General features: G+C 48.6%; 2 protein-coding genes and 1 long non-coding RNA gene across 5 annotated transcripts in view; 2 read left to right on the plus strand and 1 right to left on the minus strand.

The window, feature by feature from the left end:
* The window catches only part of RAD54L2 (RAD54 like 2), a 151,328-nt gene extending 129,206 nt beyond the window's left edge, over positions 1–22,122 (minus strand). The window contains exon 1 of one of the 3 annotated variants that reach the window (XM_008260727.4): positions 21,633–22,122. The gene's annotated coding sequence lies outside the window, so the exon portion shown is untranslated. Of the gene's footprint in view, positions 1–1,703; positions 1,844–1,966; positions 2,103–21,632 lie in introns of those variants that run through there. The other 2 variants (XM_070050757.1, XM_002713224.5) reach the window with 2 other exon arrangements.
* LOC108177108 (uncharacterized) lies at positions 1,968–2,761 on the plus strand. Its single transcript, XR_001793867.3, has 2 exons — positions 1,968–2,136; positions 2,393–2,761. It is a non-coding gene; the product is annotated as an uncharacterized lncRNA (long non-coding RNA).
* The window catches only part of DCAF1 (DDB1 and CUL4 associated factor 1), an 88,606-nt gene continuing 87,913 nt past the window's right edge, over positions 21,800–22,492 (plus strand). Inside the window, exon 1 of the mRNA XM_008260723.4 lies at positions 21,800–21,912. The gene's annotated coding sequence lies outside the window, so the exon portion shown is untranslated. The remainder of the gene's footprint in view (positions 21,913–22,492) is intronic.

Genomic DNA, 22,492 nt, shown 5'->3' on the forward strand with positions numbered 1-22,492 from the left:
CATCTCATCTGAAACTTTATATTAGACTCCAATTAGGCAGTATCTCCTGTGTAAACTCTAATCTAAAACTGAGAAGTTGATTCTGCTTTTTCCGTCGTGTGGGGTTCCCTATAATACCTTATCTGTAGACAACACACCAACGTTTGCCTGAATACTAGACACAGAGTGCTGATGCACAGCTGCAAGCCTCAGAGTTGGAGTTGCAACTGTCTTTCAATGATAGATACTGTCGCAGACAGACACAGAGCATAGACTAAATTCATTGAGCATGGATAACACTTCTAGGGAAGATAGTGTCCCATGAGAGTTAACAGGGGTCCTGAAATGACAGCCACTGAGATTTGTCAGACTCAATGTAATGACTTCAAGTAGTAAAAGAAAATGAAATGTCATGGATTTAGGGAAATAAAGAGCTTTCATCAACATGAACTGTTGGGATTTTCACATCCCTCTCTGGAGTTGCAAACACTAAGTAATGGCCCACAGATGAGTGAAAAGAGGCTTCTAAATTGATTCAGATATATCAGGATTGCACTGAAAACCCCTGCAACGGACATGTATTATAGTGTCTGAGTTTGTCTATCATTACAAACAATAGCCACAGTGCTGAAAAGAAAGTATGAGTCACAACTCAAAAACAAAGGAGGAAAGAAACAAATGAACAGAGGAAAGCCTTGGATGGAAATATCACAAAGAAACGCCTTACTTAAAATACTGTCTGTGACGTGGAGTAAGAAGAGTCCACATCGCCCTTCACCCAGGAATACACTCACCCAGGCTCACCCACCCCAACCTCCAGTCATCAACATAGGCAGCCACGTCGGTTAGTTAGCAAGCAACAGGAGACTAGCAGATCTGAGTCACCCACTCCCCCGCAGTAAGAGGTCAATCTCCACCAGGAAGCCCACTCTGCAAAGTTCCCTTGTTTGCCTCCCAGGCTGCCGCCACTGTGACCCACATAAAACTGATTCTCTAGCCTCAGCAGCCTACCCGAGCCTCCTCTACACTCCCCAAATCACAACTCCCACCGGCCTCCTGGAAACACCTCGGCAGCCAATACCGCTCACCGCCCTCACTACTCACTCCTGTGTCAAGTTCTCTGCCTGACAACTCCTCAGCCCGGTGCATCTGGGGCCCGCAGAGTCACCTCTTCGCTCAACTCTTCCGTGCCTCTGCCTTTCCAGGAACTAACCACCAGTTACCTTAGCGAAGCTAAACTCTCCATGTTCTCTCCCCCCAGCCCTACCCCAAGCTGCCCAATTCCCAGAGCTTGCGGAGGGGGTGTGGAGGAGACGCATCTGCTTGCTCCTTAGAGATCAGGCCCACAGAGGCCCCTAAAATTCCAAACACCACCCCCTCCCCAGCCACCCCGCTATAATCAGCCTCTGGGGCGCCGGCATCAAAAGCCGAGCTCGCAGTCACTACAGTGGAGTCTCCGTGCCTCTGTGCCTCCCTTCCCTGGCCGCAAAATCCCAAATAACTCGCCCCTGAGGCCCCCGCGTAGAGGCCAAGACCCCGGCCAAGCCTCCGGCCAACGGAGTTTCCCAGATCGGACCCAGTGCCCCCAAGGCCCGGGCCGCCGGTACCGCTTTGCTGCCCCAGGCCGCTGCACTGCAGGGGCCGAGCCGCGTCCCCTCTCGGCCCCCATTGTTGCGGGTCTCAGCGGCCCCGGCTGGGAGCCGGGGACCGGCACCGGCTCTCACCTCCCACGCCGCGAATCCGGGCCGCGCCGGATCGGGCAGGGCCGAGGGACCTCGCTTCCCGCTGAGCCCGCCCGGGCAGTCTGTGGTGGCGGGGGCGGCGGCTGAGGCGGGAATCAGCCGGCCAGGCCCGGACGCCGAGGACTCGCTCCGGCCGAGCGACGGTCTTCTCCGGCGGCGGCGCTCGCAGCCTCCGCTCGCGGTCCGCGCCAGAAAGAGTCCCCCTCCCGGCCCGCGCGCCCGGTCGCCCGGACGGGAACACGCACCGTCGACAGGAAAGTTCCGCTGAGATGCGACCGGAGGCCCTTGCTCCCCTGAACGGGGCGCACGGCGGCTCCTCTCGGGAGGGAGCCAGTATCTACCTCAGGGCACCGTTTCGGGAGTGAATGCGGCACGAAACTCCCAGGCCAGAATCTGCCTGGTAACAGTTCCAGAGGTGGGTTCAAGGGGATGGCTTTCCGTTCACCAACCACTTAGCGCCTCAGACGAGCCTCCATTCCTCGCTTGGGGACAACCCAGGAGGCTTGTTATTTGGGACGGAGGCGCTGCTAGGAGCCCGGGTGGAGACAGGAGTCTGGGGCTGCACTTGGGGGAGGGTCGTGGATGACAGCGCCTCTCACAGCGGTTGCCTCAGCCTCAAGGAGCCCTGAAATTGTTGTGCACCGCGTGACTCCCGCCTTTTCCTTCAACAGCCTCACCCCCTATCCTGTCTGACGAGGAACTGAGGCCAGAAGGGGCTTTCTTGACCAGTGACGCTCCAGCGGAGGTGAGGGAATCAGGTGGGAAGTACTGCCATCGGGACTCCAGCTCTCTCCCCGCAGCCCGGCTTCCCTCTCCTCCTCCTCCCAAACCGTGAATATTGGCAAAATGATTTTTTTAATACAGAAGTGGATCTTCCGTTGGAAGGTTTTGCTTGTTTTCCCTCATAAAATCAAAAGAATAAAAATGCCTTTCTCATTTCCACCTCCCTTTTCACCTGGGCCTTCATACATCTAGAAACCAAACGCAATGATTTCCACAGCAAAATAATTACAAAAATAAACATGTGTTATCTCAAACTATCCATGGGGAAAAAAATTTTTTTTAAGATTTCTTTGCTTGGGCAGGTGTTGGGGCCTAGCGCTGACATCCCATATGGGCGGGTTCGAATCCGGCCTGCTCCACTTCGCATCCAGCTCCCTGCAAATGGCCTGGGAAAAGCAGCGGAAAGGCCAGTGCTGCGGCATCCTGGGCTAAGCTGCCGCCTACAGTGCAGGAATCCTGTAAAGGCACTGGTTCATGTCCCTGCTGCTCCTCTTCCAATCCAGCTCTCTGCTTAAGGCCTGGGAAAGTGGCGATGGCCCAAGTGCTTGGGCCCCTGCGTCCACGTTGGAGACTTGGAAGAGGCTCCCCTGGCTCCTAGCTCCTGGCTTCTGGCTTCAGATCAGCTCAGCTCTGGCTGTTGCAGCCATTTGGAGAGTAGACCAGCAGACAGAGGACACTTCTCCCTGTCTTTCCCTCTGTCTGTAACTCTCTCTCTCTCAAATAAATAAATAAAAATTTTAAAAAGAGGAGGAAGAAGAAATGCATTTTAACATGGCCACCCACGTGGGAGACCTGGATGAAGCTCCTTGCTCCTGGCTTCCACCTGGCCCATCGCTGATGCTACGGCCATCTGGGAATAAATCAGCAGATGGAAGATCTCTCTCTCCCTGTCTCTCCCTCTTTCTCTGTAACTCTTTCAAATACACAAATATATATTTAAGAGAGAGAGAGAGAGAGAGAGATGTATTTATTTATTTGAAAGGCGGAGTTAGAGAAAGAGAGAGATCTTCCATCTGCTTGTTCACTCCCGAATGGCTACAACAACTGGGGCCGTTTCAGGTCAAAGCCAGGAGCCTAGAACTCCATGTAGCTCTCCCAGGTGGGTGACAGGAGCCCAAGAACTTGGACCATCTTCTGCTGCTTTCCCAGGTGCATCAGCAGGGAGCTGGATCCGAAGTGTAGCTATTGGGACTCAAACTGACACTCATATGGGATGCGGATGATACAGGCAGTGACTTAACCCACTGGGCTGCAAAGCTGGCCCCTCCATGGGAACTGACTCTCCAGAAAGGGCCATGCCACTCATTTGCACCTGAATGAAATGTTATCACTGTGTGATGTTGCAGTTGATTTCTCAACAATGTTGCAGTGGATTAGTTTCTGAGAGGAGGAGCCAGGTGGGGGCAAGAGGCGCGGAGTCACCACACAGACCCCAGGAGTCAGGTGAAAGCAGGCCAGAGGCGAGCAGCCTGCAGACTGGTTTATTTGAGTTAGTACAACAGCTTATATAGCCAAGACCAGCCAATCTGGTCAAGGGGCTGTCTATGCCCCATCCAATCACAGCCTGTTGTCAGGCAGTTTCCAAAGCCATCCAGTCACAGCCTGTTACCAGTCAGGCTCTGTTGTCATGTGGTTTCCTCTGTTGTCATGTGGTTTCCGAAGCCATCCAATCATGGCCTGTTGCCAGGCAGTTTCTGTTGTCAGTGGCCATCTTGGCATGAACTTTTCACCTCAGTGGCCATCTTAGCATGAACTTTTCACCTCAGCGGCCATCTTGATATGACCTTTTCACCTCATTCCACCACAGTGTTGCACACATACACACCTGGTTTTCCATTTAGCCTCTCCTCTGGAAGTAGTGAAAAGGCTCTGCCTTGGCTGGCGCCACAGCTCACTAGGCTAATCCTCCGCCTTGTGGCGCCGGCATACCGGGTTCTAGTCCCGGTCGGGGTGCCGGATTCTGTCCCGGTTGCCCCTCTTCCAGGCCAGCTCTCTGCTGTGACCAGGGAGTGCAGTGGAGGATGGCCCAGGTGCTTGGGCCCTGCACCCCATGGGAGACCAGGATAAGTGCCTGGCTCCTGCCATCGGATCAGCGCGGTGCGCCGGCTGCAGCGGCCATTGGAGGGTGAACCAGCGGCAAAGGAAGACCTTTCTCTCTGTCTCTCTATCTCTCTCACTGTCCACTCTGCCTGTCAAAAAAAAAAAAAAAAAAGAAAGAAAAGAAAAGAAAAAAAAGAAAAGGCTCTGCCTGTGGAAAGGCATTTTGGTGTTCTTCTGGAAAAGGCAGGCTCGTGGATTAGAAAGCAACAAGCGCCAAGCCTCTGGAGGTTCTGTGCTTCCTCAAGCAAGAGAAACTTCATGCTAGATTCTTAACGGGCAAAGGATGCCTCAATAGCTGGCTCACTTCTCTCAGTAGCCTAACACTGATTGGTACTCTGACCATTCCTTGCTGGGGGCCTTGTATCCCATATTAGAGTGCTAGTTCAAGTCCCACTGTTATGCTGTCCATCTAGCTTCCTGCTAATGCATCCTGGAAGGCAGCATATGATGATTCAAGTACTTGGGTCCCTGCCACCCATGTGGGAGATCTAGATGGGGTCCCTGGCTCCTGACTTTAGCCAGGCCCAGATCCTGATGTTGCAGGCATTTGGGGAGTGAGCCGGTGAATGGAAGACCTCTCTCCCCTCTGCCACTCTGCCTTTCAAGTAGATGAAAAAGAAAAATATTTTTTAGAAAGCTTTTATTTAATAAATATAAATTTCATAGGTACAGCTTTTAGAATATAACGGTTCTCCACCCCCATACCCACCCTCTCACCCCCAAAGTGTCCTACCTCCTACTCCCTCTCCCATCCCATTCTTCATTAAGAAAAAGAAAAACATTTAAGAAATTAAAGAAGGCAACTAAGTGGAAAAACTGCTAGTGTTCATAGATTGAAAGATAATATTGGTATGATACCAATACTATCCAAAGTGATCTAGAGATTCAGTGCAATCCCTCTCAAATCCCAACAGAAAAACCCATCCTAAAATTCAGGTGAAACCTCAAGGGATCCCAAATAGCACCCCCAAAAAAGTCTTGCAAAAATAACAAAGTTGGAGGACTCACGTTTCCTGACGTCAAGACTTACTCCAAAGTTACAGTAATCAAAACAATATGATATTGATGCGAAGATTGACAGATAGACCAACTGAGTAGAATACAGAGCCCAGAAATAAGTCCTTGTAGTCGAATGATTTTCAGCATTGGTGCCAAGACCATTCAATGTGGGAAAGACAATTCTTTTCAGCCAGTGGTGCTGGGAAGCTGCATCTCCACATGCAAAAGAATACCTTACATCCTATGGGAAAATTAAGTCAAAATGGATGAAAAATCTAAATGTAAAAGCTAAAACTATAAAACTCTTAGAAGAAAACATATGGGGAAAACCTCATGACACTGGGTTTAATAATGATTTATTGGACTTGAGAACTAAAGCACAAGCAACAGCAGAAAAAAATAGATATGTTGGCCTTCATCAAAATCAAAAGCTTGTGTGCAATCAAGGAACATTATAAATGAAAAAGCAATCCATGATATGGGAGAAAATATGTTCAAATCACTTATCTGATAATAAGTATCTAGGACATATAAACTCCTACAATTTGATAACAACAAAATTAAAGCTTATATTCAAAAATAGATGAAAGACTTGAATAAATGTTTCTCCAAAGAAGATATATAACATGGTCAATAAGCACATGAATAGACATGAAACATCACTAATCACTGAGAGAAATGCAAATAAAATAAGATACCACTTCACACCCATTAATGCGGCTATTATAATTTTTAAAATATTTTTTATTTATTTGAAAGGCAGAGTTACAGAGAGAGAGAGGGAGATCTTCCATCTGCTGGTTCACTCCCCAAATGGCCACAACAGCTGGGATTGGGCCAGGCTGATGCAGAAGTCTGGAGCTTCTTCCAGATCTCCCATGTGGGTGCAGGGGTCCTAGCACTTGGGCCATCTTCTGCTGCTTTCCCAGGTGTACTTGCAAGGAGCTGGATTGGAAGTGGAACAGCTGGCTCTCCAACTGCTGTCCATATGGGATGCCAGTGTTACAGGCAAAAGCTTAACCTGCTATACCACCACAACACCAACCCCAAAATAATTTTTTGAAAAAACAGAAAATAAAGCGCTGAGGCATAACAGATAAATCCACCGCTTGAAGTGCTGGCATCCCATACAGGCATCAGTTCAGATCCTGGCTGCTCCGCTTCAGATCCTGTTCTCTGCTATGGCCTGGGAAGGCAGTGGAGGATGGCCCAAGTACTCAGGCCCCTGCATCGACGTGGGAGGCCCAGAGGAGGCTTCTGGTTCCTTGCCTCAGATCGGCCCAGCCCTGGCTGTTGCAGCCATTTGGGGAGTGGGCCTGCTGATGAAAGAATTCTCTTTTCTGCCTCTGCCTCTCTGTAATTCTGTGTTTCAAATAAATAAATTTATTTATTTTATTTATTTATTTTACACGGGGGGGGGGGGGTCTTCCGTCTGCTGGTTTACTCCCCAATGGGCCGCAGCAGCCAGAGCTGCACTGATCCGGAGCCAAGAGCCAGGAGCTTCTTCCGGGTCTCCCACATGGGTGCAGGGGCCCAAGGACTTGGGCCATCTTCCACTGCTTTCCTAGGCTGTAGCAGAGAGGCGGATCGGAAGTGAAGCAGCCAGGTCTTGAACCGGAGCCAATATGGGATGCCGGTGCTTCAGGCCAGGGTATTAACTCGCTGCGTCACAGTGCCGGCCCCCAAATAAATAAATAAATTTTTAGAAAGAAAACTAGAGGCCGGCACCACAGCTCACTTGGCTAATCCTCCGCCTGCGGCACTGGCACCCCGGATTCTAGTCCCGGTTGGGGGGCCGGATTCTGTCCCAATTGCCCCTCTTCCAGGCCAGCTCTCTGCTGTGGCCCAGGAAGGCAGTGGAGGATGGCCCAAGTGCTTGGGCTCTGCACCTGCATGGGAGACCTGGAGGAAGCACCTGGCTCCTGGCTTCAGATCGGCGCAGCACACCGGCCACAGCATACCAGTCGTGGCAGCCATTTGGGGGGTGAACCAACAGAAAAAGGAAGACCTTCTCTCTGTCTCTCTCTCTCTCTCTAACTCTGCCTGTCCAAAAAAAAAAAAAAAAAAAAAAAACTAGAAAATAAGTTATTAGCAAGGATATGGAGAAATTGTCACCCTTGCATATTAATAGAGATGTAAACTGGTATATCACGTATGGGAGAGAAACAGTGCAGTGGTTCCTCAAGAAATTAAATATAGCATTGCCATCCTTCTGTTGCTGGATATACATTCAAAAGTAGTGAGGTCAGGGGTGGGGGCTGTGGTGCAGTAGGTTAATCCTCCGCCTGCGGCACCGGCATCCCATATGGGTGCCAGTTGGAGTCCCGGCTGCTCCACTTCTGATCCAGCTCTCTGCTGTGACCTGGGAAAGCAGTGGAAGATGGCCCAAGTCCTTGGGCCCCTGCACCACTGTGGGAGACTGGGAAGAAGCACCTGGCTCCTGGCTTTGGATTGGCACAGCTCCAACTGTTGCAGCCATCTGGGGAGTGAACCTGGGAATGAACCAACAGAAGACCTTTCTCTCTGTCTCTCCCTCTCACTCTCTGTAACTCTACCTCTCAAATAAATAAATAAAAAATCTTAAAAAAAAAAAAAGTAGTGCGGTCAGGCATTTGAACAGATATTTATGCATCTACATTCACAGCAGCATCATTCACAATAGCCAAAAGGTGGAAGCAACCCAAGAGACAACCAAAAGATGACTGGATAAATAACATGTGGCCTCTACGTGTAATGGAATCTTATTCATTTATTATCAGAAGGAAATTCTGATACATGCTACAACATGGATGAACCTTGAGGATGCTGTGTGAAGTGAATTAAGCCAGACATAAAAAAGACAAATATTCAGGCAGCCAGCATTGTGACATAGTGAGTAAAGCTTTAGCCTGTGGCATCCCTTTTAGTTGCCAATTCCAATGCAGTTCTCTGCTACTGCAGCTGGGAAAAGCAGCAGAAAGTGGACCAAGTGCTTGGGCCCCAGAACCCACGTGGGAGACCCATAGGAAGCTCCTGGCTCCTGGCTTTGGATGGGTCCAGCTCCAGCTGTTGTAGCCATTTGGGGAGTGGACCCGTGGATGGAAGAGCTCTCTATGTCTGTCTCTCCCTTTGTCTCTTTCTCTCCATAATTCTTCCTTTGGAATAAATAAATAAATCTTTTTTAAAAAAAGGACAAATATTATATGATTTCACTTCTATAAGATGCCTCAAATAGTCAATTTCATAGACATAGAAAGTAGAATAATGGTTGCCAGGAGGTGAGTTGGGAATAGATACAGAGTTTCAATTTGGGGAGACAAAAAAGTTCTGGAGATGGATAGTGATAATAGTTGTACAACAATGTCAATCTAATACACTTACAGTATAACGGCTAATGATACATTTTATGCTATATGTTCTTAGATGCAATAAAAAAAGCATTATAAAAGTAGAAGGCTTATATTCTGGTTTCTCTTCAGATCGTAGAAGGCTTGGAATTCATTAATTTTTTTAAAGATTCATTTATATGAAAGGCAGAGTTAGAGAGAGAGAGGAAGGAAGGGAGGGAGAGACAGAGAAGAGATCTTCCATCCTCTGCTTCACTCCCCAAATGGCTACAATGGCTGGAGCTGGGCCAGTCCTAAGCCAAGAGCTTCATCCAGGTCTCCCATGTGAGTGCAGAGGCCCAAGCACTTGGGTCATCCTCTGATGCTTTCCCAGGTATATTAGCAGGGAGCTGGATCAGAAGTGGAGCAGCTGGAACTCGAACTAGCACGAATATGAGATGCCAGTGTGACAGACAGCAGCTTTACCTGCTACACTGTGATGGTAGCCCCCAAATTTAAAACTTTAGTGCATCAATAACTAGAAAGTGAAAGATAGCTTACACAGTGCAAGAAATCTGCAAATTTGCAAATCGTATATCCTATAGAAGTTTAATATCAATAATTCATAAATAACTTCAACAGTTTGACAAAGATACAAGCAATCCAAATTAGAAATGGGTAGTGGTGGGCATTTGTCCTAGCAGTCAAGATGCCGGTTAGAATGCCTGAGGCCCACACCAGAGTGCCTGGGTTCAATTCCTGGCTCTGGCTCCTGATTTCAGCTCCCAGCTAATGAAGACCCTGAGAAGCAGCAGGTGATGGCTCAAGTAATTGGATTCCGGCCACCTATATAGGAGATGTAGACTGCTTTTCCAGCTCCTGACGTCAACCTCATGGCTGTTGTGGGTATTTTGGAGAATGAATGGGAGCACTGTTTCTTTCTCTCTCTGTCTCTGCCTATTGAGCAAATATTTTATTAAAAATAACATTTGACTTGAAAACAAGAGACTTTGGTCTGGCGCTGTGGCTCACTTGGTTAATCCTCTGCCTGCGGCGCTGGCATCCCATATGGGTGCTGGGTTCTAGTCCCGGTTGCTCCTTTTCTAGTCCAGCTCTCTGCTGTGGCCCAGGAAGGCAGTGGAGGATGGTTCACATGCTTGGGCCCCTGCACCTGGCTCCTGGCTTTGCATCAGCATAGCTCTGACTGTAGCGGCCATTTGGGGGGTGAACCAACCAACGGAAGGAAGACCTTTATCTCTGTCTCTCTTACTGTCTATCTGTCAAATAAAAAAAAAGGAAAGAGAGAGAGAGAAAGAGAGTAAGAAAGAGAGAGAGAGAGAGAGAGAGAAAGAAAGAAAGAAAGAAAGAAAGAAAGAAAACAAGAGACTTGAAAACACATTTCTCTTAAGAAGACATACAAATGGCCAATAAGCACATGAAAGGATGTTCAGCATCATTAGTCATTAGGGAAATGCAAATCATGACCACAGTGAAATACCAACCCCTATCTAGTAAGCTGGCTATGTGAAAATCAACAGGAAATAACAAGTAGGAATGAGGATGTGAAAAAAAATGGAAACCTTCTGTGCTGCTGGTGGGAATGTAAACGGGACAACCACTGTGGAAAACAGTTTGGCAGTTCTTTCAAAAACCAGATTACTATATGTCCCAGAAATTTCACTCCCAGGGGATTGGCGTTGTGGCATAGTGGCTAAAGCTGCTGCCTCTAGTGCTGGAATCCCATGTGGGTGCCAGTTTGAGTCTCGGCTACTCCACTTTTGATCCAGCTCTCTGCTATGGCCTGGGAAAGCTCCTGGCTCCTGGCTTTGGATTGGTGCAGCTTTGGCTGTTGCGGCCAATTGGAAAGTGAACCAGCAGGTGGAAGACACCTCTCTCTCTCTCTCTCTCTCTCTCTCTCTCTTTGCCTTTCCTTCTCTCTCTGTGTAACTTTCAAATAAATAAATAAAACTTAAAAAGAAATTTCACTCCTAGGTGTACACCCAAAAGAATTGAAAGAAAAGGGGTGGGCATTTGTTGCAGTGGTTAAGATGTCACTTGGGATCATTTCATCTGTTTCAGATTGCCTGGATTTAAGTCCCTGCTTCACTTCCAATCCTGCTTCCTGCTAATGTGCATCCCAGGAGGCAGTGGATAACGGCTCAAGTATTCAGGTCCCTGAAGTCCACGTTGTGGTGCTGGATTGCAGGTCAAGTCACTGCCAGCAACAACAGCATCTTATATCAGAATGCCAGTTCCTGTCTCCCATTTGCTCTGCTTCTGATCCAGCTCCCTACTAATGCACCTGGGAAAGCAGTCAAGGATGTCTTGAATACGTGGGACCCTGCCACCAAAATGGGAGAACTGGATGGAGTTCTAGGATCCTGCAACCAATGGGGGAATGAACTAGTGGATGGAAGGTCTTTTTCTTCTTCTCTCTGTTGCTCTTCATTTCAAATAATTAAAAACAACTTAAAAATTATTCAGATCCCTGCCACTCACATGGGAGTGGCATTCCTGGATGGAATTCCATGCTCCTGGCTTCAGCCTACCTCAACCTTGGCCATTTTGCACAATTGGGTAGTGAACCAATGGATTGAAGATCTCGCTCTCTCACTTTTTCTTTCTGTGTTTCACGTAAAAATTAGCAAACTTTGAAGAATGGAAAGTAAGAACTCATACAGATACTCATACACCACTGTTCATTGCAATAGTAATGAAAGCCAAGGTGAAACAGCCCAAATATCCATTGACAGAGGAATAGATCACATGTGGTACATCCACACAATGCACTATCATTTAGCCATAAAAAGAATGAGGTACTGATAGACACTACCACAAGGATGACCCTTGAAAACATGCCCAATGAAAGATGTCATGCAGACAAGCCACGTATTATTTGACTCAACTTATATGATATATCACATAGGTGAATCCATAGAAACAGAAAATAGATTAGTGATTACATGTGGCTGGGAGATGATAGAATGGAGAGTAACTGTTTAATGGGTATGGGGTTGGGGCCGGTGCTGTGGTGCAGTGGGTTAAGCTGAAATATGCAGCATCAGCATCCCGTATGGGTGCCTTTTGAGTCCACCTGCTCTACTTCCAATCCAGTTCCCTGCTAATGGCCTGGAAAAAACAGAGGAAGATGGCCCAGGTACTGGGGCCCCGGCATCCATGCGGGAAACCTGGAAGAAGCTCCTGGCTCCTGGCCCAGCTCTGGCCCTTGTGGCCATTTGGGGAGTGAACCAGCAGATGGATTATCTCTTTCTCTCTCTCTCTTTCTGTAATTCTGACTTATAAATGAATAAATAAATCTTTTTTTAAGTGGGTATGGAGTTTTATTTTGGGGTGAAGAAAGCATATTGGCATTGTGACACAGCTAGTTAAGCTGCTCCTCAAAATGCCAGCATCCCATATTAAGAACCCTAGTTCAAGTTCCAGCTGCCTCCTGCTGATGCACCTGGGAGAGTAGCAGATGACAGCCCAAGTGCTTAGGCCCCCAACAGCCTCATGGAAGAACCAGATGGAGTTCCAGGCTCCTGCCTTTTGCCTGACCCAGCCTGAGCTATTGAAGCCACTTGGGGAGTGAACCAGTAGACGGAAGATCTCTGTATGTCACTCTTCTGCCTTTTATATAAATTAAATCTTAAAAAAAAAAAAAAGCCAAAACTAGATAATGGTGCTGGTTGCTTAACATTGTAAATGTACTGAATGCCATTGAAATACTTGTTTACGATGGTTAATTTTGTATTATATGTGTCTTACTGCAGTTTTTAAGAGAAACATTTTTAAAGATTTATTTTACTTATTTGAAAGTCAGAATTAGAGAGAGGGATAGACACAGAAAGAAAGAGAGAGATCTTCCATCTGCTGAGTCACTCCCCAAATGGCTGCAATGGCTAGGCCCTGGCCAGATGGAAACCAAGAGCCAGGATCTTCTTCCAGGTCTCCCACGTGGGTGGGTACAGAGTCCTAAGCACTTGGGCTGTCTTCCACTGCCTTTTCCAGGCCAATAGCAGGGGGCTGGATTGGAAGTGGAGAAGCCAAGACTCGAATCTGTACCCATACGAGATGCTGACATTTCAGGCAGTGGTTCTACCCACTATGCCATAACACTGACCCCTCTGTTTTTCAGGTTTTCTTTTTCTTTCTTTCTTTTTTTAAGGGACTCAGAAGGGGCCAGTGCTGTAGCATAGTGGGTAAAGCTGCCACCTGCAGTGCCAGCATCCAATATGGGTGCTGATTTGAGTCCTGGCTGCTCCAGTTCCCATCCAGCTCCCTGCTAATGCACCTGGGAAGGCAGCAGAAGATAGCCCAAATCCTTGGGCTCCTGCACCCATGTGGGAGACCCGCAGGAAGCTCCTGGCTCCTAGCTTCAGAGCAACTCAGCTCTGGCCATTGCAGCCAATTAGGGACTGAACTAGCAGATGGAAGATCTCTCTGTCTCCCCCACCACCACCAGCTGTGCCTTTCAGATAAATAAATCTTTTTTTTTTTTTTAAAAAGGACACAGAAGCTCAGATGTCACAACTAGTAACTGGTGCAGCCAGAATTTGAACTTAGATCTAAGAATTCAAATATAGCAAAAAACAAAAACAAAAACAATTTCAAAAAGTCCATAGAAAATTGAATTATAAGTTTATTCTGGTGCAAAAAATTTTTTGAAATTTAAACTATTTAAATTTAAATTCTTTAAAAAGTTCATGAGGGGTTCTTGTGGCAAAGCGAGCTAAGTTGCTACCTGCAGTGCTGGCATTCCAAATCAGAGTGCTGGTTTGAGCCCTGGCTGCTCCACTTTTGAAAGCACTCTGCCTGGCAAGGCAGCAGAAGATGGCCCAAGTGCTTCAGCCCTTGCCACTCACATGAAGACAGGGATAGAATTCTAGACTCCTGGCTTCAGCTTGGCCCAGCCCCTGCTCTTGGGGCTATTTGGAGAGTGAACCAGCAGCTGGCAGATCTCTCTCTCTCTCTCTCTCTCTCTATATATATATATATATATATGTATTTACATCTGCCTTTCAGATAAATAAATATTTTATATTTATATATTATTTATATTTATTATATATCTATATATATCTGCCTTTCGGATAAATAAATATTTTTTAAACTTCATGGAAAATGTGTATTATGGAAAAACTATGCATGGATTTAAATTTTTGCACCAAAACAAACTATCTCTTTGAAAATATTTGAGGAAAACAGATAAAGAAACAGAGAGCTGCCATCCCCTTGTTTGCAAATGCTTGCAACAGCCAGACCTGGGCCAAGGTCAAAGCCGGGAGCCAGGAGCACTGTCTAGGTCTTCTACATTGCTGGCAGGGACCTAGTTACCTGAGCCATCACTGCTGCCTCTCAGGGTTCCCATCAATAGGAAGCTAGAGTCAGAAGCAGGACTCAGGACTCTGACCCAGGCATGCCAACAGGGAAGGCAGGTATCCTAACCCTTGTCTTAATGGCTATGTCAAATGTCCACCCCTAAACTTATCTTTTAATTCCATTTTCCACTTGTATGTTACACAGCGCGTTTACTTACCTCAGAGTAAAAGACTTAGGTTGGGGGTTTTCTGAGCACAGGTTTCAGTAAGGGACGAGGAGGGCTTCTGCATAGTAGTCACACAATGCATCCGCGTTTTTCAGAGGAGGGAGTGAGGAATAGTCCCCACGTACAGTGCTCTGAGTTCTGGAGAGAATTCAGGATATTTGGGAGGACTGTAACCCCCTTCAAGCAAGGAAGAGATTTTCCTCAGATATAGTAGGGAGGGACCAGATCCTCTCACATGCTGTGTGACCTTAGGTAAACCACTTCACTTTCCTGAACTGGATTCTTGATCTGTAAAGTGGGAATAACAGCTTCGCCACACTCTTTGCTGCTTTCAGTCAATTCCACCATCTCCTTCTAGGGGGAGCAGGGTCTTACCTCTATAAAAAGTTGGCTGGCGTTCTCCACACTAGCTGCACATTTGCAATTATCTTGGTATAGCATAACATTCTTATTAGGGGTTGTATCTGACTCGTCCAGATGGGTGGTCAGTCCACCTCCATAGCCCCAAAGTCTGGTGGGGGGACTGGATTCTATGATTATGTATTGAAGAGACCATTAGGGTTGCCACTGCCCACACATTTGTCATTAAAGGATTCAGTTTCATGCAACAGACCCCAGGGATTTGTTATACAAAGGTGAGAACCACATAGTTCCTGAGGCTCCTAGGGGAAACAGGCACACAAACATAATTAGGATCCAGCCTGAACTCCTGTGAGAACAGCTATCAGCAAGAGTTCAGAGCAGAAAATCATTGGCTTAGATATCTTTAATAATACCCTCTTTGGCCACTCCTTAGCCATTACAAGGAATTTCCCTACTACTCTCATAGCAATCACCAATGTGTTATTGATCACTGTGTGCTCAGTGGTTGTGTGATCGGAGCAATTCAGAAGGCCACCTTTCCTTCTTGCTAAATCTCTACTCCCACCTAGTAAACCTATTTCCCTGTAATGCCCAGCCCAATTGCCACTTCTTCTTTGATGCCTCCCATAAACCTGAAGGGCAGGCCTATCTCCTGGCTTTCTTGGCACTTCATCCCACAAATATTGGGAGAATTCCATTTGGACCCCAGAGACAGAGTTGCACAGCTTGTAAACCAGTAGCAAGGCTTCAATCCGTAGTAGTTACGCCATTGCTAGAGGAGTACAGGTTCACTTCTCCCTGAAGGATCTAGGCATCGTGGAGGTCTTTTTAGCCCATTTTTTCCTTTATAAAACCACTCACCCACTGGGATGAGGCCTGGAGACCAGGTTTGTATTGTGCGTCTTAGTCCCTTCCCATTAGCCGATTGGCCCAGGGAGAATACCTGATTATAAGTGGACCTGTTGGATTCTATATTTCATAAATTTGGAGTCAAGTTTCAAAGATGCAGAGAGCTATGAAGCAACCAGGCAGAGGCAATTGGACAGAGAGTCCCAGAGGAGAGAGGGAGGCTTCCTGCCTGTGGAGTCCAAAAAAGACCTCTGAGAATTGCTTCCTGCTGGGGGCAATTCTGCAGTGCCCCAGGCAGGAGATGGTGGTGGTTTATCCTGAAAGCAGGGGGCACAAGTGGACAAATGGAGTCACAGTCACCAGATCTTAGTAGCTGACAGTGGCAATGGAGAAGAGAAGAGTCAAGGGTAACACCTGTTTGCTGAGTGCTGCTTTTTGCTAGAGGGGGAGCTCACCTGAGAAGTGGAGTCAAAGGCAGTGTGGGTGTTTTGGTGCCTTGTTGCTCGAAGCATGGAACAAAACCAACCAACAGCTCTGGCCTTAACTGAGAGCTTGCTAGAAAGGCAGGTTCTTAGGGTCTGCTGCAAACATCAGGGACTCTTGTGATTGAATGTATAATAGGCTGTCAGTGTCTGCCCATTTCCTTTCCTTGCCCTGCTCCATACTCAGTTTAACTGTTGAGAATTTAAAGTCTGTTAACACCAAAATTGAGTTACAAGGGCCCAGGAGCATCATGAATATGTGTACAGACTTTGATATATATGGCTAATTTTATAGGGAGAGGATCCATAGGAAGATAAGGACCTAGAAGGGTGAGTACCATTCTCTGCATATGTCAGTTTTACTTTATTTGTAAATAGACCATTTTAAAAGACGTTCAGAGCAAAATTGAGCAGAAAGTGCAGCATTCCCACATGCACAGGCTCACACATTGTCAACATCCTGCACCAGAGTGGTACATTTGCTGCTCAGTCAATGATGTTGACACATTGTCATCCCCCAGAGTCTGCAGTCTACACTAGAGTTCACTTTCAGTGATATGCTTTCTTTCTTTCTTTTTTTAAAGATTTATTTATTTGAAAGGCAGAGTTATAAGACAAAGAGGGAAAGAGATAGGTAGAGATCATTCAGCTGCTGGTTCATTCCCCAGCCAGGACTGGGCCAGGCCGAAGCCAGGCCTTCCGGGTCTCCCTTGTGGGTGCAGGGGCCCAAGGACTTGGGCCGTCTTCTGTTTGCTTTTCCAAATCTATTAGCAAGGAGCTGGATTGGAAGTGGAGCAGCTAGGGCATGAACGAGTGCCCTTTGGGGATGCCGTGGCCTTACAGGCAGCGGCTTAACCCGTTACACCACAACACCAGCCCCTAGTGATGTACTTTCTATGAGCACATTTATGTTTTTTTTTTTTGACAGGCAGAGTGGACAGTGAGAGAGAGACAGAGAGAAAGGTCTTCCTTTGCCGTTGGTTCACCCTCCAATGGCCGCCGGGGCCGGCGTGCTGCGGCCGGCGCACCGCGCTGATTCTATGGCAGGAGCCAGGTACTTTTCCTGGTCTCCCATGGGGTGCAGGGCCCAAGCACTTGGGCCATCCTCCACTTCACTCCCTGGCCACAGCAGAGAGCTGGCCTGGAAGAGGGGCAACTGGGACAGAATCCGGCGCCCCGACCGGGACTAGAACCCCGTGTGCCGGCGCCGCAAGGGGAGGATTAGCCTAGTGAGCCGCGGTGCCGGCCGAGCATGGGTTTTAACAACTGTATAATGACTTATACAATTTTACTTTTCAACATCATCTCATTTTTATTCAAGTAGCCCATGTTCAGGGCGGCTTAAAAGTCACTGAGTATAGGGAGGCAGGCATTTTGCCAAGCAGTTAAGACACCCACATCCTACATCAGAGTACCTGGGATGGACTCCTGACTCAAGATCCTGATTCCAGCTTCCTGTCAATGCAAACCATGGGAGGCAGTAGTGAGGACTCAAGTAATTGGCTTCCTATCACCCATATGGAAGGTTTGGCTTGCATTCCTGGCTCCCGGCCCATCACCAGCTGCTGTGGGCATTTAGAGAGTGAATTAGTGATTCAGCAGATAAGTCTGATCTCTCTCTCTCTCTCTGCCTTTCAATAATAATTTTTTAAAAGTCAAAGAGAGCAAAAAGAGCCTACATAGAAAACCAAGAGTCTCTCTTCCCTGCTCTCCTCCTTCCTACCCTCAGGCCCAGGCCCCAGGGCAGAGTAGCAGCCTTGGTGTAGCTACATGCTTGGCAGCAAGGTAATGAACCTTCTCCGTATCAGGAACATCAAACGGAACTGGAGACAAGTAGTCCATAGGAGGCCAAGTGGCCAGACTGGATAAACGCAGCCTCAGCCAATCAGGTACTTTAAAGATGTCTGATAATTCTTGATTGCTTCTTGAGATGCTCTGGTGACAACTTCCGGCTTCTTGCTGGTGAGGGGGAACTAAAGCTCAATACGGTGCTGTGATGTGGTCCTGCAAGGCTGAAGGGGGTTTGAATCTGGCTGCTATGTGGCCTTTGAAAATCTCTCTTCTTTGGACTTAGGGAGATGGGTGGGTGACTAGAAAAGCCCAGGCTTGCAGCTGCTGCTGCTACCAGTAGCTCTGTCTCTGGAGCCTTCCTGGGAGCCAGTGCTTCCTGCTGCCTTCCTTGCAACCACCTTTGGAGCAGGCATTATTATCCCCATTTTACAGATGAGGAATTGAGGCTCACAGGGGTTGCCAGAGCCATCCAGCTAGGGTCAAGGGCAAGTTTCAAAGCCCAGTGCCTCCTTCCCTTCCATCTTGCCTTCTCCTCATTAGGGGTTCTGCTGGCATGTGCATGGTGTGTGTGTATGGGAGATGGTGGAGCAGAGGGGAGCTCTAGGAGCAGAAGGACCAGCTTCCTCAGTCCTCAACAGTCCTTCAATCTCAGGGTGAAGGTCATCTTGCCCATATCCTGTCTAATGCTCACTTAAGCCTCCCAGAGCAGCGGCTCTCTGCCTTGGCTGAGTAGTAAATGTGCCCTCGGGGAGCTTCGGTAAACCCTGCTGCCTGTGCCCCACCCCTGGAGATTCCAGCAGGGACAGGGTCCAGACACAGGTAGCTCATAAAGCTCTGAAGAGGGTTTGAAGGTGCAGCCTTGGAGGATGGCCCAGGTCCTCGGGCCCTGCACCCGCATGGGAGACCAGGAGAAGCACCTGGCTCCTGCCTTTGGATCGGTGCGGCGCCGGCCGCGGCGGCCATTGGAGGGTGAACCAACGGCAAAAAGGAAGACCTTTCTCTCTGTCTCTCTCTCTCACTCTCCACTCTGCCTGTTAAAAAAAAAAAAAAGAAGAAGAAGAAGGTGCAGCCTTGGACTAGCCTGTCAGCCTACTGACAGGCCTTGTGGTAGACTTGCCCATTCGGCAGGCCTCGCCTGAGGAAGCTCTGCTCCTCTTTGCTGCACCACCCCAGCTACAGTGCAGCTCCCTTGCCCTCCAATAAGGCCATGGCACCTTTATGCTGCTCTCTTGATTTGTTGTCCTCCTCAGAATAGGCTAAGGCCATGGTGCTTCTCATGGATTCTTTTGGAACAAAAGCCCCTGGGATCCAGACCTGCCTGGCTTATGGGATAGGAAGTCCACCTCACCTGCATTCTCTCTGTTATGCATCCTATGGTGGGGTGGGGCTGGGGTGGAGAAAATGGGGAGGGCAATGTTTATTCTCCACCCAGGCTGCTCTGGGCATCCTCCAGCTCTCAGGCGAGGCTGGTGGCCCCATGAAATGAAACACATCCTGCATTCAGCAAAGGACAAGAACAAGTCTGGAGGCTGCAGGGATCTCAGGTGAGTTAGGCAAAGATAAATGTGGCGTGGAGCAAGAGTCTCCTGTTCCCTGCCTACTGGACTCAGGTACAGAGAGGTGGTCCTTGCGCTCCTGACTTAGACCCCCGTGTGAGCATGGGCCACAGAGCCCTGCAGGCTGATTTCAGAGCCTGCAAGAAAGAAGTGAAGTTGCAAGCAGAGAGGAAGCGAGAGGTGGACAGGGACGTGCCAGTGGTTGGACATAAGCTGAAGTGAACCCAGGAACTAGAAGTGGTGCTGAGGGAGATGCTGAGGCAGGAATCTGAGGTGGCCACTAAATGTGGTGTTCTTTGTCCTGTCCCTCCCCTTCCAAGGTTCTGGGCTTGAGAGGCACAGATTCATGGCAGGCCAAACCTGAAATGGTCCTTTTATCTACCTAAGAGGAGCACAAGATGTCACAGGGGAAAATGGGCTTATGACAGAAGAATATTACTAATACACACAATTTGGAAATCTCAGATCTAGTAAAACCCTGTTTGTGGGAGATGAATAAGGGAACTTGCCCAGGATCACCCTCTGGTCTCTTATGTCTCAGGCCAGGCCTATGGCTCCAAAGATCAGGCGTCAGGAGTCCCCAGAGGAGGCACAGCAAGAACACAGCAGCAAGTGGCCAAGAGGTCTCCTCGGTCTTGGAGGAGTCACATGGTGGGAGCCATTCTCAACATCTGAATGACGCCAGAGCCAGACCTATAGGCCCCAAGACGCAGAGGGATGCTGCCTTAGCTCAGCTCCCCCCAAAGTTACCAACATTCCGGTCTGTACTTATCTTTGGGGAAATGTAGAGCCCTGGACTGGGATGCAGGGCTCTTGGGTTGTAGGCTGCCCCAGGACTTCCTGGAATAGCAGTCCTCCTTTTAAGGGAGACAGCTGGACATGGCCACTCAGTCCCCAGACTGTGGGCCCATGATCCCTGCTAGGTGCTGCATCCTCCTCCAACACAGGGTCCATGGAGGAGCCCCAGATCCTAAGTAAAAACACAGTTGCTGCTTGTGCTGCCAGCATCCCATATCGGCGTGCCTATTCCAGTCTCAGCTCCTCTGCTTCACATCTAGCTTCCTTCTAATGTGTATCCTGGAAAGCAGCAGAAGATGGCCCAAGTGCTTGGACCCCTTGCCACCCCTGTGGGAGACTAACATGGAGTTTCAGGATCCTGGCAGCAGCCTGGTGCAGCTACACTTGTTGCAGGCAATTGGTGAGTGAACCAGTAGACAAGATCTCTCTCTCTCTCTCTCTCTCTCTCTCTCTCTCTCTCTCTCTCTCCATTTACTGGTTCACTCCCCCAAAAACCTAAAACAGATGGAGCTGGGTCAAGCTGAAGCCAGGAACTGGGAACTCAATCCGGATTTCTCATGTGGGTGGCAGGGATCCAACTACTTGAGCCATCACCTGTTGCCTCCCAGGATCTGCATTAACAGGAAGCTGGAATTGGAAGTAGAGCCAGGACTAGAACCCAGGTACCCTGCTATGGGATGCAGGCATTCTAAGCAGTGTCTTAACTGCTAGGCCAAATGCCTACCCCCGTAGTTTTGTTCATTTGTTTTTAAGACAAGACTTTTGTCAAGTGGTTCTCCATGGTTCCCACATCCACATACAGAGTGCCCCTGTCCATTCAGACCTCTTATACCAGCGATGGATTGTCCACGCTTTATGGAATGAAGCTTTCTCCTCCCTCCTGTTTTCTCCCCTGGTTGGTCCTAAGGAGGTGGGGGTCTGCACTCTGGAGAGAATGAGAACCAGACACTCTAGTTTCTTTTCCTGACACTCTTCCTCCTCTGAGAAATCCACTAGGTAGGGTACCCCGAGGCCAGCATGGCTGTTCTCCATTGCATCAGAATTTGGTAGCATGTGCTTGCCAGGAAACAGGTGGAGAGAACTGAGGGAAAGATCTGGTCCCTGGCTCAGAGGTTTTAAGCTTCCTTTTCCATGGAGCATCCAGCCATCCGAGATTAGGACCCTTGTATGTACTCAGCTGGATCCAGGGTCCCTTCCCCCTAGGATCTCCAGGGACAAGCCCACAGCCAAGGACCACAACCCCAGGTCACAACTGTTCTCAACTTCTGGCAATGGCCAGGACCTGAGAAATCATCCCCACCCTCTGATCTCCAGTGGACCCCCTCTCCCATGACAACCTGAGGCTGATCAGCAAGTCCTCCAGACCCTACGAACTTCTGCAGAGTCCCAGTGCTGCCTCTGAAGCCCTTCTTCCTGTCATGCCCACTCGTGCTTGGTCACCCTGGCCCTTGGTCCTATAGGGGAGGCAGCCAGCCTCGTGACTTCACAAAGGCTATCTTGTGACAAGTCTGGAGCTGATAAGGTAAGAGCTGGGCAGGGGAGGCTCCTCCAGGAACATCATGTGATTTTTCATAGAGTGACATCTTCACCTCTGAGGGAGAGAAGAACTGCCCCATGGTAAGAACCCAGGACCCCTCCCCCACTCCATGCCTCTCCTTGATGACTTTGGCTTCCATGCCTATTTGGGTACTCCTGGATACTTGGCAACATCTGTGGGAGGCCCAGGCCCATGATAACCAGGATAGGAAGCAGGTGATCACTCCAGATGGTAGTGGTGGAGGGTCTCTGACCTCTGAATTGGGGTCAGACCAGCATCCTCCAGTTAGACAAAGCCACTCTTCTCTAAGAACAGATAGAGTGGGAAGCTTTATCTAACCCACCCTCAGCAGGTCCCAAAGTACCTTTCATGGGCCAGGCTAGAGATCCTTGAATCTACTGGAAACATCTCATGGCTACAGATAGGCATTGCCAAAAGTCCAGGGCTCCTGGGAGTCGGGAGGCCAGCCTCATATGCCTTCTCTCCAGCGTCGAGTCCACCACTGTTTGCTTCTGGAAGAATTTATAATTCCAAGAACCCGAGGCAAGAGGCTGGGGTGCTTGCTTTGACCTTCTCGCACCTGTCCCCCAGCCTCCAATCTAGAACATCACCTCTTGGAAGGGCAGAGCCCCAGGAGTTGGTGGGGATGTTAACAGGAAG

Source organism: Oryctolagus cuniculus, chromosome 10 (assembly GCF_964237555.1).
Source record: "Oryctolagus cuniculus chromosome 10, mOryCun1.1, whole genome shotgun sequence".
Lineage (NCBI taxonomy): Eukaryota > Metazoa > Chordata > Mammalia > Lagomorpha > Leporidae > Oryctolagus > Oryctolagus cuniculus.